The sequence below is a fragment of the Pelecanus crispus genome, chromosome 16 (assembly GCF_030463565.1).
Source record: "Pelecanus crispus isolate bPelCri1 chromosome 16, bPelCri1.pri, whole genome shotgun sequence".
Classification (NCBI taxonomy): domain Eukaryota; kingdom Metazoa; phylum Chordata; class Aves; order Pelecaniformes; family Pelecanidae; genus Pelecanus; species Pelecanus crispus.
The window spans coordinates 3,236,216-3,253,421 of record NC_134658.1 but is presented as its reverse complement, the minus strand read 5'-3'; positions in this window follow the sequence as shown (position 1 = coordinate 3,253,421).

Genomic DNA, 17,206 nt, shown 5'->3' with positions numbered 1-17,206 from the left:
AGGGGACCTTCAGGATAAACGGTCAGCAAGGGCTTTCGCTGCCGACGCTGGTTTTCAAGCCAAGACTCGCATAGCCACCAAAACTTTCTTCGGCCAGCGCCGGCGGGGGTGATTTGACCTGGCAAAACCCCGCTGTGACACACGCAGCTCTGCTGGGTGCAGCCGCCCGCGCCGCAGCAGCGAGTCGCCCAAACGGGTGCGTGGCCCTTGGCGTGGACCCCCCTGCCCTGCTGCCACGCAGCCCTGCCGGGCCCTGAGCATCCCGCGAAGGGCTGCGGCGTGCATCCTGCGCGACCAGTAGCTCCTGTTAGCGAGGCCCGCCTGCCTCCAGGCTCTTCCCCGGAACACTCACATCAGCACGTTCTTCTGGCGAGCATCCCTAAGGAAGATGCAGCTCATTCTGCCGAGCTGCGCTGCCCTGTTACAAGGAAAACGCCGCGGTGACGCAGTCAGCCCGTCAGAAGCACGCTTGTGCGGTGAGGCCAGATCAGTTTTCCACCTTCCAGCTGGCAGAGCCCTAAATTTGGCTCTCGCGTGCCATGGTGGACCATGCAACGCCCCAAAACGCTGCCAGCGTAAGCAAGGCCGTGGCGTAACAGAGATGTGAATAGTGAAAACGTGTCATCTTGCCACCGGAGCAAATAAATCTGCCCACACACCCTTCTCCTTTGGTTGTATTCTGCAACATCTCCTGAACGTCCTGGGCTGATACAAGACATCAGCGTTGACTCTTGGGTGATGAATATTTGGGCTGTGAAGCCTGAGCTCTTTCCCACAGCGTGTCTTCCCTGCGGAGCCCGGGGGATGGAGGGCTGGCAGGTCCCTACCTGCTTCTGCTGGCCGGCTTTTGAGGTGCCGTGCTTGCGAAGCGGCAACCTCAGCACCCCACCTTGCCGGTGGGGCCGCCTGTCCCCGAGCTATCGTGCTGGCGGTGGCCCAGAGGTCCCCGAGCAGCGCTGACCCTCCGCTGTGAGCCAGAGATAACAGCTACGCTGCGGCGGGTTGCAGCACACGCCCAGGCTGCTTGCTGACACTAGAAACGTGGTTTCTGTTAATTATACCTGGGATAATTACATTTATACCAGTATAATGAGAGGGGGAGGGAAGGAGTCCTCCTGTGGATGAAGTATTAGCGGTTAAAACCCACTTATACCAGCAAGTAGTTTGTTTGGTTTAGGAAGAAAGGCGCAGAGAAATGGCATGTGGGGACACGCACCCCTGTGGCTATGGGCCTGAGCTGGAGTCTGGCTCCCACCTCCAGCACCTCCGTCCCTCCCACAGCCTCTTCTGCCTCCCACCGCTGCCGTCCTCTCTCTTGCCCCTCAGACCTTGCCCGAGCTCCCAGCTTGTTGCAATCCATGGGAAGTCTCCCACTAGGAGAACATGCTGCTTGGGAGACTTCGGAGCCACAGTGGGCAGACAGAGAGGGAGAAAGAGGCAGTGCGGGCAGTGAAATAACTTCCACCTCCATGGGAAAAACCTTCTGGAAGTGGAAATGTGCTTCTGATCTTTGTCGCACCGTTGGCCATCAAGGGCAGCCCCAGCTCCCTGGCCCTGGCTCACCCTGCCCCAGTCCTGGCATAAGTTATCCTGGGCTTCGTCTTCGGTCTACAAAGAGAAAAAGGTGCCTCCAGAAGGTGGTTGATGTCCTCCTAGCCTCCGAATGACTCGCTAGAAGCACCTTTCTCCCTCCGTTGGCTTCAGAAGGGGCTTCAGTCAACCGCACTCTTCATTAAACATCAAAGTGACACATCCAAAGCCAAATGCCCAAATCCAGACCCTCCATCCATGCTCTGCCCAGACTCCGTTCCTGGTGGCACGATGCCCAACACGACACTATCGTCTCTTTGAAGGAGCCTTCTAGTCTAAAAGCAAATAAACCCAACGCTGGTGTGATTCATACTCCTCAGAGCAGAGCTTCCCACAGCTCAACTGAAGAAACGTGCACAGGACAGGGGATTCAGCTGGAAAAGAAAATAGCTTGAGTGACTCCATAAATCACAGATGAGTGGCTTCAGTACTGCCCCCAGACAGACCTGGCCATCCCCAGCCTCAGGGAAGTGCAGGGAGGTCCAGCATTTTTATTTCAATGACAACTTGGTCTCTGAAACGAAAAGCCAGATGGGAGGAAAGAGTGTCTCCCCCCACAGTGGCAGGTTCTTCAATGGGGCAGCAAAATTTTGTTGGCCACCAGAAAAAAAAAATCCACTGAATTGCCTGATTTTTTCTAAGCCAAGCCAAAACCTGCTGAGATTTTCATGCAGGATACTTTCAAAACGTGCCAGCTTGACCAAAAAGCTTTAAGAGACAACAACATCATTCAGCTTCATGACTGGGACAGTGTTTCATCAAACCCTGTTGCCTTGAGACAAAAAGTAATGACCAGCCCTGCAGCTGGGCGGCTTTAGTGCTTGTTGGTGAGCACAGGCTGCGTGCCGACCCATCCATCGCTCCATCAGCTGCTTCGCAGAGATGGACGGAGACCTCAAATCGTGGGCCTTGCCCACGGGACCTTCCCTGTGAGAGCCCAGTCCCGCACACACGCAGATTCAGGGCACGCGTGTAAATGCTTTCTGGGCTGGACCTGTCGTCATCGGCGGACCTAGACGGGAAACGTCCCTTCGTTTCTGCAGCAGCTTTCAGCGATCAGATAAAACTGTGGTTTTCACCGACACTTTTCGCCTACGGGTTTCCACGCTCTTGTTGAGAAACTGAATGCAGACATTTTCAGGAGTCAGCAGCCAAGTGTCTAAAAGTGGCTGGTGAAGTATTGTGGTTACGGCAGGCTGAAGGAAATTCTGGCTGCAGACCCACCTGACAACAGTGAAGTCTGAAAGTTTCATTTTGGATGGAAAATTGCTTTTTCTTGCACAAATACACCCCCCTAAAATTAAAGTTTTTAAGCAGCTCCCACCAGTCGGCTGTACTCGGGGTTGTACAGAGGCCGACATGGAGTCCCCAGTCCTGGGTGCAGGGACAACAACCAAGCAACTCTGGGCGATGTCTTGAGGTTCATTATCAGCAAATCCCACTATTTCTTCTCTGTGTGCAGCAAGGCAGCTGGCAAAGCCATGCCACACGTCCCACGGGTAGAAAACAGCCGTGCCAATGCCTTCCTCCACATCCCGGTGATGTCCTCTGCTGTCCTCCCTCCAGTTTGCCCTGGCTCACGGAGCCACCGCAGAAGACGGCAGCCAGAGGCAGGCAGCGAAAAATGCCCTGGAGAAGTGGAGATAAATCCAGGATGGATTTATGCGATCCAGCGTGGGTTAAATCCAGGATGAGAAGAGATACACGCAGTTCTTCTCACTCTTATGTGGTCAAGAAGGTATTTTCCCCAGGGACCAGGCAGCGAGAAATGTTTTTGGCAGGGTCACTAGCACATGGCGCCGAGCGTCATTGGGAAGGATCCTTGGGTGCCCCTCTGCTACCCCACTGATGTAGTCTATTAATGAGAAGGTAATTCAGAAACCTGCAGAAAAAACAGCTGCACAAACGACTGGCAGCAGCTATAAACCAGGAAAAAGGAAATTATTGTTTGCTTTTTAAACCATGTGGGTTTTCCCCCTGGACCTCGCTGTTGAGACCTGTCACAGCAGCAAGGAGCGGGGCTGAGCCCTGCTCCACGTCCCTACCTTTTCATCAGCATTTTTAACCAGCCACTGATCCCTGTAGGGACTTGGACACCAGAGCTGCAGAGAAAACAGGAGCTCTGATAGATGCCGGTGGATAAAATAAATAAAGGCTGGGGGTATGAGCCGCCGTTCCATCCCAAGAGCCTTGCGGGCAGGTAGGGCTCTGCTATGGGGGGCCAGCAGTTGGGTTGAGCACAGCCCCAGGAGCCGACGGGATCTGAAAAATCCTACGGCTCAGCAAAGCAGCTGCGGGCAGAGGAGTTCAGGTGGTGGCACCGTCCTCCCGAGAGGGAGGTGGCCACGGTGTCCCCGCTGAGCACGGGCTGCTGGTCCATACCCAGCTGGAAAGGCGCTGGCAGGTCCAGGGCTGCTCTTGGCCGACGCGTGCCAAGGCGTAGCGGGGACTTGTCCCTGCTCAGGGTGTCCCACCCACAGCGGCTGTCCCTCCAAAGGTGTCCCAGGCCAGCCGCAGCCTGGGGAATCAAAGGATTCTACCTACGTATGGTCCAGCTAGATCACCCCAAGACCCAAGCTAGATCCTTACACCCACCAACCTCCCTGCTTCGTGGGCCCCAGGAGGGTGTAGACACCCACCAGGAGGGACAGGATGGGACACCGGGGTCCCTCCGCTACTGACGCCCCACCAGCAAGGCAGGTAGCGCTGCCTGGGGACACTTCACGTCCACGTTGTCCCCATATGCTGTCACTGGTAGGAGCAACACCACCTCCTTGGTGGGTGCTTGTGAGATACCCCTTCCGTGGGACCATCCCCCACATCATGTCTCATCCCAATTTCTAATCAGCAGAGCTCTGAAGCAGGAGGCTGATTAAGCTTTCCACCTTGTTTGTTATCATTAAATGTATCAACGCTGGATTTTCTCGACAGGCAATTACGTGACTAAGCCCTTTGGAAGCTTGCTACCTTCTCAGCCCGCATGACTTCTTCTTGCAGTCCTGTAGCCTGATTGCGTTTTGTGGTGAGCAACTTCCGTCTACCAGCCCCGCGTTTCCCATTTGCATTGCATCAGCTCTTCCTCGGCGCTGGAAGACGAGCCGGGGGGATGCTCTGACTTTCTCCTGCCTCTCTAACATCTCCTGAGCCGAGCTGGGCTGGAGCACGGCATCGACACTGGCGTATCCTTTGCCTGCAGACAGAGCTATTTATTGGAGAATATATAAAATATGAAAATAGATATTATTATTACTGGAAACATACAGACTCTGTGTAGAGGCAGAGTCACAGGGCAGAAATGCTCAAACAGGAGCAGGGGGATGAGTGGTGACTTTGCAGGGGGTCGGTCAGCCAGGTTGTCCCAGTCCCCAACTGCACTTCTTTGCTTCCAGCTTTTCCCAGACCTTGTTTCTCGGGGTTTAAGTTGTCCAATTCACTCTTGTCCCTCACCCCGAGAGGGTGACAACGTGCTGCTGCTGCCAGCTGTAGTGGTGGCCTCCCGGGGCCCTCCCCACGGCACAGCTATCTGCATGCCACACGTTCAAGATGTGTTTCCTGTTATGTTCCCAGTTAAGAAAAAAACAACAACCCAACAAATTGTCACGTTTAGAAGAACATCGTCCCAGCTGCAGACTCATACACTTAAATTTAGGAAATACCAGTGTTCCATTTGCCTGCGCAACCCTAATTCAGCCCCCTTAGGCACATGCTTTGCGATCCAGTCTTTAATTACAGGTTCACAGATGAGTTTTTTCCCATGGCACCCGTGGCCCAGTTAGGGCTGGCTCTGCCCCGGGGCAGAACGATGAGAGAGATGTGGATGTGGGACCCCCGTGTCCCCCCCCCGCCCACGCTGTAAGGAGCGTGTGACGTGAAGGACGGAGGTCTGATGCTTGAAATGCTTTTGCATTTCTTCTCTCTCATAGCCCAATTAATTTTGGTAAAATCCAAGGTGCTGCAGGCGGGTTTGCAGAGCAAGAAAGGGTGAAGGGTGCAGGTGGAGCCCCTCTGCTCCCAGCTCCAAACCCCACTGCTGCCAGCATCCCCCCGGACCCCCTCACCGCCACCTCCCCGGGCTGCCCAGGGCTCCCTGGCTGCCTCCTGCCTCCTCTCCTCTTGCACAGTGTCCTGGTTTCGGCTGGGATAGTGTTCATTTTCTTCCTAGTAGCAGGCACAGTGCTGTGTTTTGGATTTAGGATGAGAAGAATGCTGATCACACACTGATGGTTTAGTTGTTGCTCAGCACTGCTTATGCCAGTCAAGGACTTTTCAGCTTCCCCTGCTCTGCCAGGGGCACAAGAAGCTGGGAGGGGGCACAGCCAGAAGAGTTGATCCCAACTGCCCCAAGGGCCGTTCCATACCATACGGCGTCATGGGCAGTATAGAAACTGGGGGGGTTGGCCGGGGAGCAGCGATCGCTGCTCGGGAACTGGCTGGGCATCGGTCGGCGGGTGGTGAGCAATTGCGTTGGGCATCACTTGCTTTGGATATTATTATTATTATTATTTTATTGTTACTATTATCATTACTATTTTACTTTATTTCAATTATTAAACTGTTCTTATCTCACCCCAGGAGTGTTTCTCACTCTCACTCCTCCGATTCTCTCCCCATCCCACCGGGGCAGGGGCAGTGAGCGATGGCTGCATGGTGCTGAGCTGCTGCCTGGGGCTGGACCAGGACACACAGCCAGAGACCTTCTGTCAAGCCCAGCTCTGCGCCGTCCCTCCGCCCACGCACACCTTTGATTTGGACACTGAGATGTGCCTGGGTGCTGGGTGGAGGCTGCTTTTATTCCGACTTCCTCCTTGCGGAAGGCAGCCCGGCGGCTCTTGCAGCTCTGCCTCATGCAGGCAGCTGCTCCTCCTGCCTGCTGCCGCCTCTGCTTGCGCGTCCCCACGTGCCGTGAAGCCCGACGAACCGCTCAGCCCGAAGGCGAGGGTGCTTTGCACGGCGGCGAGCTGGCTGGGCAGCCATTTGCGACCGACAGCTTTGCCAGCGAAACCTCCCAGCACGGCTCGTTTTGCACAGAGGAGGCCTGGGGTTTGCTGGGGGGCCAGGAATGATGTTTCCCAAGCGCTTGCCAAACCCACCCCACTGCTGCCTCGCCTGAGCAGCGCTCGGCTCCCATGTCCCCCGCGCACCGGAGCTTGCAGGGCCGGCACCGCGATTCCCAGCCGCAACCTCCCAGCTCCTCGCCAGCGCTCTTGGGTTGATCTTCACTGCACAGACAGAGGCTCAGTTATGCCCTGGAGACACCTGGCTTAGGAACGGCGTAATTTGGAGGCAGCGAGCCCATGCTCAGGAGGGCTGATCCACCCTCCGGACCTGCCCCTGCTCCTCCTGCGAGGCCAGAGGGAGCCGAGGGCAGCGGAGCAGCACCCAACAGAGACGCCTAACGCGGGTGGCCCGTGGCTTCGGGGTGGTGGTGGCCCCTTCCCCGGGGTGCCTGCGTGGAGACCAGGATTTGCCTGAGCAAAGCTGCAGCGGGGGTCAGTGGGAGCCGAGCTTCGCGCGCGCAGAGGGACGATGCATTGCAGGGACGTTGGAGACGCCCGGTTTGGAGGGTCCTGAGCGTTGGCTGCACGTTCAGCTGACCCCAGGTGGTCATTTGCCTCTTACTCCCTGCTCTTGCTCCCGTCCTGTCTGTAACTGCACGGATTTACTGCAGATCACACCCAGGCATTGCGCTGGCGGTGACAAGGGGATGTGCATCCTCCTGCCAGCCCTGGCGCTGCCGGCCCTGAGACCTTCCCCACGCGCCGTCCCTGCACGGGAGGTGATGCATGGTGGTTACGGCTGGTTGCATCTCCACCGCTTTCGCATGCAAAAACCCACCTTGCTGGCTGTGCAGCTCTGGTGGGAGCCCAGAGGGGTGAGTGGGGTCTGCAGGGGGAGTTTGGGAAAGCGGCTCCACCGCATGCGTGGAGGAGGCCCCGGAGAAGCAACCAAACCTCCCAGCGCAAGAGGCACGAGTACCAGGAACGACATGGGGAGTCCCACGGCAACAGGGCAGGGAGACAAGTTGGGGGAATGGTGCAACATGGCTGGCACCTGCCCTGCTTGCAGGAACAAAACGGAGCTTTTCCTGCCCTGCCGGCTGCCTGCGCCGGCTCCCGCCTTCCCCCTGCACCCGGATGCGTCCCCTGTCCTGCCCGGCGCTGCACTGGGACCGGCGTGCTGCTGGCAGGGGTCCTGGCCCCACATCCCTTGCAAACTCCACCCTCATTGCCCCCACCGTGCCTTGGCTTTCCCCTGCGTGTTTTCAGCTCCAGTGCTGGCTCCCAGGCACGCTCCAGCCGCTCCTCGACCCCGTCTTGACGCTCTGGAGCTAAAAGCCAGCTGATTTGGAGCTGGTTCTGTTGCAGGACTGGAGCATGATGTTGCAAAGGCATCTTAGCTGCTCTCCTGGGGAGTGATGGGGCCAGTGGTCCATACAGAGGTACATATACACTGTATATATGTACAGCATCTTTCAGGAGAAGCCGGCTCCCGGTGCAAGCTGGCAGGCTGCAGGGAACTCGTCACGCGCTTTAGTCTCTGCCCAGGATGAGCCATGTGTTGTGCATCCTGCGCCAAAAATTGTGCGTATGCCCACGGATGCGCTACGGCCAGCAGAGAAAGCCCAAGAACTCCCAGCAAGGCAGCCGTCATGTCCATCCGACGTTCGTCTGGGTGAACACCCGTCCGTGTCTCACCTTCCAGCTGGGACTGGAGGTGGTGGGAGCACCGAAAAGAGCATCTTTTTAGGGATGTGGGGCCAGGGATTTCAGGGGCCTCGCACCCATACCGTGGCACAGGTCTGCTGGGCAACGTGATGCCAGGAGGAGGGTGTCCCTTAGGGATGCCACTGCATCGTCCACCCGGCAGGGACCACTGGAGAGCCGCCCATCCCCGCTAAGGAATCAAAGGGGGAAAAATAAGGCCCAGGATATGTTTCTTAATCAATTTACCACCAAAAGCAAGCAGTCAGCTTCCCTCCGAGCACGAAAACGTTGCTCCCATTCACCCACGGCATCCTACCGGCCTCGCTCCCTCTCCCCTGGGACCGGCCGTATTTAACTCAGCACACCTAGGACCGCGGCAGCCGGATCTACAGATCCCCTCGAGTCCCTGAAAAGCGTCTCTATGCCTTTGTCTGAGGTTGTGAAAGCGGCTTTTTTACTCCTTAACATCTGTGACTTGCCGGGGTCCCGCGGCTGTGGGAGGGAGCTGGCGTTTCGGCGCGGGGTAAATTAATCCTTTGTTGCTCCTCAGCCATTTCTTTGCTTGGGTTGGGATGGAAGAAAATCAACTCGTTTTTCTTCCTGCCCTTCCTGTTTACGGCGACACAGGGTTTCTTCACATGATAGCGGCCAGAGATGCTTGGACTCTGTAATTGCATCTCAGCCGCGGCCAGGCAGGGGACAGTGGCTGTAAGGAGGGACCGGCTTGGCCCAGGGGTTCAAAGCAAAGCCCCCCCAAACCCCGCCATGGCTGTGGGTAGTGCTGCAACGCCCACGCTCATGCGCTTTTTAAATTTGGGATGCCCTGATCGTTTTTGGGGCAGCGAGAGCGTCGATGCCGGGGATGCTGCACCCATGTCCCAGCTTCAGACTGGGGTGGGAGCAGGAGGGGGGACGTCTCGTATCAGGGACGGCCAGTGCCATTCGGGCGATCATTTGTATCATTTTTATTTTGAAGAACTCCCCTTGCCACTCTGAAAATCAGGTTATGGCTGTAAAACCATAGGAAGCTGATGGGGGTGATGAACCCTTCGTCTGCAGGGACCTGGGGGAAAGGCACCCGCTCACCTGCTGAGTCAGCAAAGGATGCGTCGGATGCAAACCGGGAGGAGAAAACAGTCAGGCTTTCCTGGGGAAGGCAGAAAGGCAGATGTTTTAATATCCATTTCCCAAGAGAAATGAGTGATCTGAGAACGTAACATGCCCGAATAATGGAGTAGATGCGTGATGCTCCCGGCTCTCCCCGCGAGTCATGCTGGGACGTGAGCTACAGCTCGGGTTATTGGCTGCCTTCGCCTCCTCCGACGGCTCTGAGCCAGCGCCCAGCCTCGCCCGAGGACCCGCGGTGGGTGCGCGGCACCCAGGCGCAGCGCTGGGGCAGGCTGGGCTTCCTGGGGGCCACCCGGCGATGCCGGTACGGCTGGTGGGATGCGGCTGCGGCGGGGGAGATGCTGCTCGGGTGTCCTGGTTTCAGCTGGGATAGAGTTAATTTTCTTCCTAGCAGCAGGCACAGTGCTGTGGTTTGGATTTAGGATGAGAAGAATGCTGATAACACGCTGATGGTTTAGTTGTTGCTCAGTGCTGCTTATGCCAGTCAAGGGCTTTTCAGCTTCCCCTGCTCTGCCAGGGGCACAAGGAGCTGGGAGGGGGCACAGCCAGGAGAGTTGATCCCAACTGCCCCAAGGGCCATTCCATACCATACGGCGTCATGGGCAGTATGGAAACTGGGGGGGTTGGCCGGGGAGCAGCGATCGCTGCTGGGGAACTGGCTGGGCATCGGTCGGCGGGTGGTGAGCAACTGCATTGGGCATCACTTGCTGTGTATATCATTATTATTATTATTATTTTATTGTTACTATTATCATTACTATTTTACTTTCTTTCAATTATTAAACTGTTCTTATCTCACCCCAGGAGTGTTTCTCACTCTCACTCCTCCGATTCTCTCCCCCATCCCACCGGGGCAGGGGGAGCGAGCGGCTGCGTGGTGCTGAGCTGCTGCTGGGGCTGAACCGCGACATCGGGTTGCAGGGAAAAGGAGCTGCGTCACCCCCAGAAAATTCAGTTTGGTTTTCGGCGGCTGGTCCTGAGCTGGCTTTGCCATTTCAAAATGATCCCGCTTGGACAATGCGGCTCTAAATTTGCAAATAGAAATTTGGAGGGGAGCACCCATGCGAAAAGGGGCAGGAAGGAAACGGAGAGGAGGGAAACGCCGGGAAGCGGATGGTTGGTTTTCCTCTATATCCCGAATTTTTCCAATCTGTCTCCATACAGCGAGGGCCGGGATGCTGTTGGCTTTGCCTCGGGGGGAGACACACAGACCATCCCCCAAATTTCCAGCCCCAAGCCCAGGGGATTTGTTACCTGCGACGCGAATCTCAGCCCTCCCGTCCTCCTGGGGTGCCCCGCTGGCCACGAGCACCGAGCAAACGGCACAAAGCCGCCCCCGAAGCGTGTGTTCCCAGCGCTCAGGTTGGGAAAAGCGTTTAAAACTGGCTTTTGCAGGCTGGCGATTTGGTTTAAAAAAGCTCCTCCTTTATAAGGCATTAAAATCTGAGTCGTCGTAACTCCTGAACCCTCCCAGTACAGTTTTAAACTTTGTCTATGGATGCAGTTTCACACTTTCCCTTTCACTTATTTACTTTTTAAAGTTTTTTTTTTACTTACTTACTTAATTTATTTAATTATAAGTTAATATATTTGCTTATAATAAATTTTATTTACTATAAGTTAATATATTTACTTGTAGTAAATAATTTTTATTTACTATAAATATGTTAATATATTTACTTATAACGAACAAACTATTTTTATTTACTATAAAAAAGCTAATGCATTTACTTAGAAATAAGCAAATAAATAAGTTTTAAAAGTAAATAAATGTTATTTTAAACTAACTAACTAACTATCTGAATTTTAAGTACACGACCGCATGCCGGAGCAGCAAGACCCCTCGCCGCCCTCGCGCGGAGCTGGCGGGAGGTCGCCGGAGGCCGCGCTTCGCAGCGGTGCTGAGCCCCGTCGCGGCCCCGCGGAGCGTGGGGTGGCTTCAGCTGCGCCGCCAGCACCCGCACCCCGCGTCCCGGTTGGGGATGCCCGGAAATAAGGCCCTGCCCCCAGTCAGGAGGGGGTTTTTGCTTTTAAAGCAGCTTCCCAAGTATTTTTATTTCTTTTTCTGTGCTGTAGGGATGTTTTGGAGCCGGGAAGTGTCTCCCTCATGGTGGCCGCGGGAGGGTGACGTTGGCCGCGGGAGGGTGACGGTGGCTGCAGGAGGGTGATGGTAGCCGCGGGATGGTGACGGTGGCCGCGGGAGGGTGACGGTAGCCGCGGGAGGGTGATGGTGGCCGCGGGATGGTGACAGTGGCCACGGGATGGTGACGGTAGCCACGGGAGGGTGACGGTGGCCGCGGGACGGTGATGGTGGCCGTGGGAGGGTGACGGTGGCCGCGGGATGGTGACGGTGGCCGCGGGACGGTGACGGTGGCCGTGGGAGGGTGACGGTGGCCGCGGGACGGTGACGGTGGCCGCGGGAGGGTGACAGTGGCTGTGGGAGGGTGACGGTGGCCGTGGGAGGGTGACAGTAGCCACGGGAGGGTGACGGTGGCCGCGGGACGGTGATGGTGGCCGTGGGAGGGTGACGGTAGCCGCGGGAGGGTGACGGTGGCCGCGGGAGGGTGATGGTGGCCGCGGGATGGTGACGGTGGCCGCGGGATGGTGACGGTGGCCGCAGGAGGGTGACGGTGGCTGTGGGAGGGTGACGGTAGCCGCAGGAGGGTGACGGTGGCCGTGGGAGGGTGACGGTGGCCACAGGACGGTGACGGTGGCCGCGGCTTTTGGCGGGGCTGCTAGAGCTGGCCCCAGCGCGGAGGTGGGCCCCGCGCTGCAGGGAGCCGCCGCCTTGCTCTGGCCTGGGCTCGGTTTAGCAATGGCAATGAATCCCCCCCGGCGCCATCCTGGAGCCATCCCCCGCCTTTCCCAGTCCCACCAGTGCCACCTTCCCAGCGTGCCCAGGTCCCTGCTGGGAGGCAGCTCGCCCGCCGTGCCACAGCGGCACCCGCCGAAAACCCCCCGACGGGTGTTCCAGACCCATTTCTGAATTAATTCCCATCGCAATCATCACCCAGCCCGCACGGGCATGCGATGTGATTTTATTTCCCTTGCCTGGGTGACGACTCCCAGCCCCGCAGCCCCCTCTCGCTGCAGCAGCCGCCTCCCAAGGGACCCAGGCCGCGTCGGATAAAGGACAACCGATTTATGACGGCTAACACTGTGCAATAAACTGGGAGATGCCTCCCAAAATTTAACATTTTAGTTGAAAACCACTTTAAGAGCCCTATTTGACGACACCAAGCTGGGTGGGAGTGTCGATCTGCTGGAGGGTAGGATGGCCCTGCAGAGGGACCTGGACAGACTGGACCCATGGGCCAAGGCCAACTGTATGAGGTTCAACAAGGCCAAGTGCCGGGTCCTGCACTTGGGTCACAACAACCCCATGCAGCGCTGCAGGCTTGGGGAAGAGTGGCTGGAAAGCTGCCTGGCCGAAAAGGACCTGGGGGTGTTGGTCGACAGCGGCTGAACATGAGCCAGCAGTGTGCCCAGGTGGCCAAGAAGGCCAACAGCATCCTGGCTTGTGTCGGGAATAGTGTGGCCAGCAGGAGCAGGGAGGTGATTGTGCCCCTGTGCTCGGCGCTGGCGAGGCCGCACCTGGAATGCTGTGTCCAGTTTTGGGCCCCTCAGCACAAGAAGGACATTGGGGTGCTGGAGCGTGTCCAGAGAAGGGCAGCGGAGCTGGGGAAGGGTCTGGAGCACAGGGCTGATGGGGAGCGGCTGAGGGAGCTGGGGGTGTTCAGCCTGGAGAAGAGGAGGCTGAGGGGAGACCTGATCGCTCTGCAGCTCCTGGCAGGAGGGGGCAGGGAGGGGGGTGGGCTCTGCTCCCAAGTAGTTAGCAATGGGACGAGAGGAAATGGGCTCAAGCTGTGCCAGGGGAGGTTTAGATTGGATATTGGGAGACATTTCTTTACGGAAAGGGTGGTCAAGCATTGGAACAGGCTGCCCAGAGAGGTGGTGGAGTCCCCATCCCTGGAAGTGTTCAAAAAACGGGCAGAGGTGGCACTTGGGGACATGGTTCAGTCTCGTCTACCCTTGATTGGTTTACTGTGGACTTGGTAGTGTAGGTTAATGGTTGGACTGGATGATCTTAAAGGGCTTTTCCAACCTAAATGATTCGATGATTCTGTTCTATGATTCTATTTCAGCCTCCAGTTTGGTGCTTACCTCCCCTTACCGACACCCTCCGAGGCACAGGAGGCAGAACACAGGGCACGGCAAGGCCGAAGGCTGGCACGCCGTTACTGTCGGAGGGTTTCCTGGCGTGCCCGGGCAGGCTGCCGGAGCTGGTGCTGGGCAGCAGGAGGTTGTTTTGCAAGAGGTAGATTGATGGGTGTGGGCAGGCAAACAGGTTTCCTCCTTCCTCCCCGGCTGGGGAGGAGGAGCGTGGTGGGACGCTCTGGCAGCATGGCTGTGGGATGCTCAGGCAGTGCAGCCACGGGATGCTCTGGCAGTGCGGCCGTGGATGCTCCAGCAGCGTGGCCATGGGATGCTCCGTCGGCATGGCCATGGGGTGCTCGGGCAGTGTGGCCGCAGGATGCTCCAGCAGCGTGGCCATGGGATGTTCAAGCACCGTGGCTATGGGTGCTCCAGCAGCACGGCCACAAATGCTCCAGCAGCATGTCCGTGGGATGCTCCAGCAATGCAACCGTGGGATGTTCAAGCACCATGGCCAGGGATGCTCTGGCAGCACGGCCACGGATGCTCCAGCAGCGTGTCCATGGGATGTTCAAGCACTGCAGCCATGGATGCTCCAGCTGCGTGTCCATGGGATGCTCCAACAATGCAACCATGGGATGTTCAAGCACCATGGCCAGGGATGCTCTGGCAGCACGGCCACGGATGCTCCAGCAGCGTGTCCATGGGATGTTCAAGCACTGCAGCCATGGATGTTCCATCAGCGTGTCCATGGGATGCTCCAACAATGCAACCATGGGATGTTCAAGCACCGTGGCCAGGGATGCTCTGGCAGCATGGCCACGGATGCTCCAGCAGCGTGTCCATGGGATGTTCAAGCACTGCGGCCATGGATGCTCCAGCAGCGTGTCCATGGGATGCTCCAGCAGCACGGCCATGGATGCTCCGGCAGTGAGTCCATGGGATGCTCCAGCAGCACGGCCATGGGTGCTCCGGCAGCATGTCCATGGGATGCTCCAGCAGCACGGCCATGGATGCTCCAGCAGCGTGTCCATGGGATGCTCCAGCAGCATGGCCATGGATGCTCCGGCAGTGAGTCCATGGGATGCTCCAGCAATGCGGCCATGGATGCTCCAGCAGCGTGTCCATGGGACGCTCCAGCAGCACGGCCATGGGTGCTCCAGCAGTGTGTCCATGGGATGCTCCAGCAGCACGGCCACAAACGCTCCAGCAGTGAGTCCATGGGATGCTCCAGCAGTGTGGCCATGGGATGCTCCAGTGGGACCATGGGGATGCTGATCCGCTTCTTCCCTGGTGCACAGCCACGGGGTCCGATTGGCCTCACTGTTGTCATAAAAACAGGCCTCCAACCCTTCTCACCCCCCAAAAAAATCCTCCCCCCTCCCTTGGTACCTACAAGGCATGAGACAGCTCTCGTTTGATCAGGCTGCACCCCAACACCTGTCGTGACCCAGGGAGGCAGTGGGTGCTGTCCCCACCTGCCCCGGGGGCTGCACCCACACCGGGGGGTCCTTTGGGTCCCTTCCCTGGGGCCTCCCTCGAGGTGGGAGCCACCTTCACCCCCTGCACCCACTGCTTCGGGGCAACAGCCGCCTGTCCCGGGGGTGCTGGGACACCCGCTGTCCCCGTGGCCAGGGCAAACCCTGTGGCTCCTCCATCCCTGGACAACCCCCTAAAATCCATGGATTTTAGGTCTGGAAACCTGCTTTTAGTCTTTTCTATTAAACCCCAGGCCCCCGGGATGGGGTCCCACAGCGGAGCTGAGCCAGCAGGACCAGCGGGTGACCCGGTGACACCCGCTCGGGGCCACCGACCCAGCCCGGGGCCACCAGCGCTGCTGGGGACGGCACTGCCGCCTCGGGACAGGAGCACCCTCACGGGGATGAAGGCTCGCTTCCCACGGGGATAGAGATGTGGGAACGAGTCAAGCTGGGCACCGTGTCCCCAAAAAGCCGGTGACAAAATGCCATGGCAGGGAGTTGCCAAGCGGAAGCATCACGGGGAGCTCGGCCCGGGGGGGAAGGAGCACCTGGCTGCTCTGGTCCCCGATGTCACCGAAGACACCGTGTTTGCTGCCCCGGCCTCACCTCATTTCCATTTTGACTTAAAAAGTAAGATTTAATTCAATGTCATCGCCCCCTTCCTTCTCCCACTGAGCCGGAAAAGGCAGCAAAGGGGAGAAAAACTGCAGGCAGAGGCTGGGAGCATGAGGTGACCGCCTCTCACCTGGAATTCAATAAAAATAGAGCAAGCGAAATGGCTTTGGGTACTTCGAATGGAACTACGTGCGAAGCAAGCATCACCCCGAAGGGGTGGCATTGAACTAAATTAAAATTGCTTCTTTGTGGATGGAAAATGTATCTGGGGAGAAAAGGGAGCTTTTCCCAAGGGGCTGCGGCCACAACCCGGTGTCTCCCGCTGGGGAATTCCGACTGGGCTGGAAAGTTTTATTTCGGGAGCTCAACCTGAAAAAACACCCCGGAGGGCTTCTTAATATTTCTTCGGGGGTTTATTAATATTTCTCTTAGGGGAAGGGAGGCTGCAGACCCCCAGCTGCCCCCGTGCACAGGAACAGGGTGTGCCGGCCACCAACACATCCCCCATCGCACGTGGTGCCCATGCCCGGCCCGGAGGATGCTGCTTTTCTGGGTTTCTGCTTTTTTTTAAAATTTTTTCTGGTATTTTCCTACCGGGGAGGAAATAACCTGCGTGGGCAGCAAGGGAGGAGGCAGAGCCTCACCCGGGCATCATTAAAATGAAGCGCTAGGTTATCGGGCAGCACAAAGCTGGGCGATGCAGAGCCCGCCGGAGCGAACTGGCAGCGTTAAAGAGCAGGGAAAAAAAAAAAGGCAAAATAAAAACCCCACCACTTTTTAATCGATTCAACTGCACAAGGGAAATGCCCCAAAACCAGAACAGCCATCGGATGAAACTTTCCTTCGACTTTTATAATTACAGAATAGAAAAGAAATCCTCAGTTCACGTTACAAATACAGTCTTATATAAAAACAAGCCAACGGAAAAGAAAAAAAAAAAAAAGGTCGCAGAGGGCCGGTGCCTGGCTCCTGCCGAGCTCAGGAGGGAGGGAAGCTCTTTTGAGTGAGTTTGAAATGATGGCAAGCTGTTCCTTCTGCTTCCTGCTGGGTTTGAGAAGGGCTTCGAGCAGGCGGGTGTCTGCCCACCCCATCCCGTCCCACCCCATCCCACCCCATCCCGTCCCATCCCATCCCATCCCGGGGTGGGTCAGCGAGAGCATCCTTGGTCCTGGAGAGGAAAATAAACCCCGGAGATGCTGCTGTCCCCGGGGCTGGGCAGTGCTTGGGGATGGAGATGTGTTTTGGGGGATGAGGGGGATCCGCTGCTTGAAAACCACTATTTTCCTTGGAAAAAAAGAGGGGAAAGGGCAGGAAAATTATTGCCGGTAATGTTCGCAGCTTGGCTGGAGGCGGTGGAGGGTCTGGCAGGGGGATGCAGCCCGTCCCCTGCCCCGGTTTGGGCTCGGGCAGCTTCGGTCGTTGGCACTTCATGGCTGCTTGTTGGGAAGGACAAAAAAAAACATCGCTCCAGGGTGCCAAAAAAAATCCCCAAACAACCCCAGGACTGGAGGAAAAACTCCTGGGAAGCAAAAT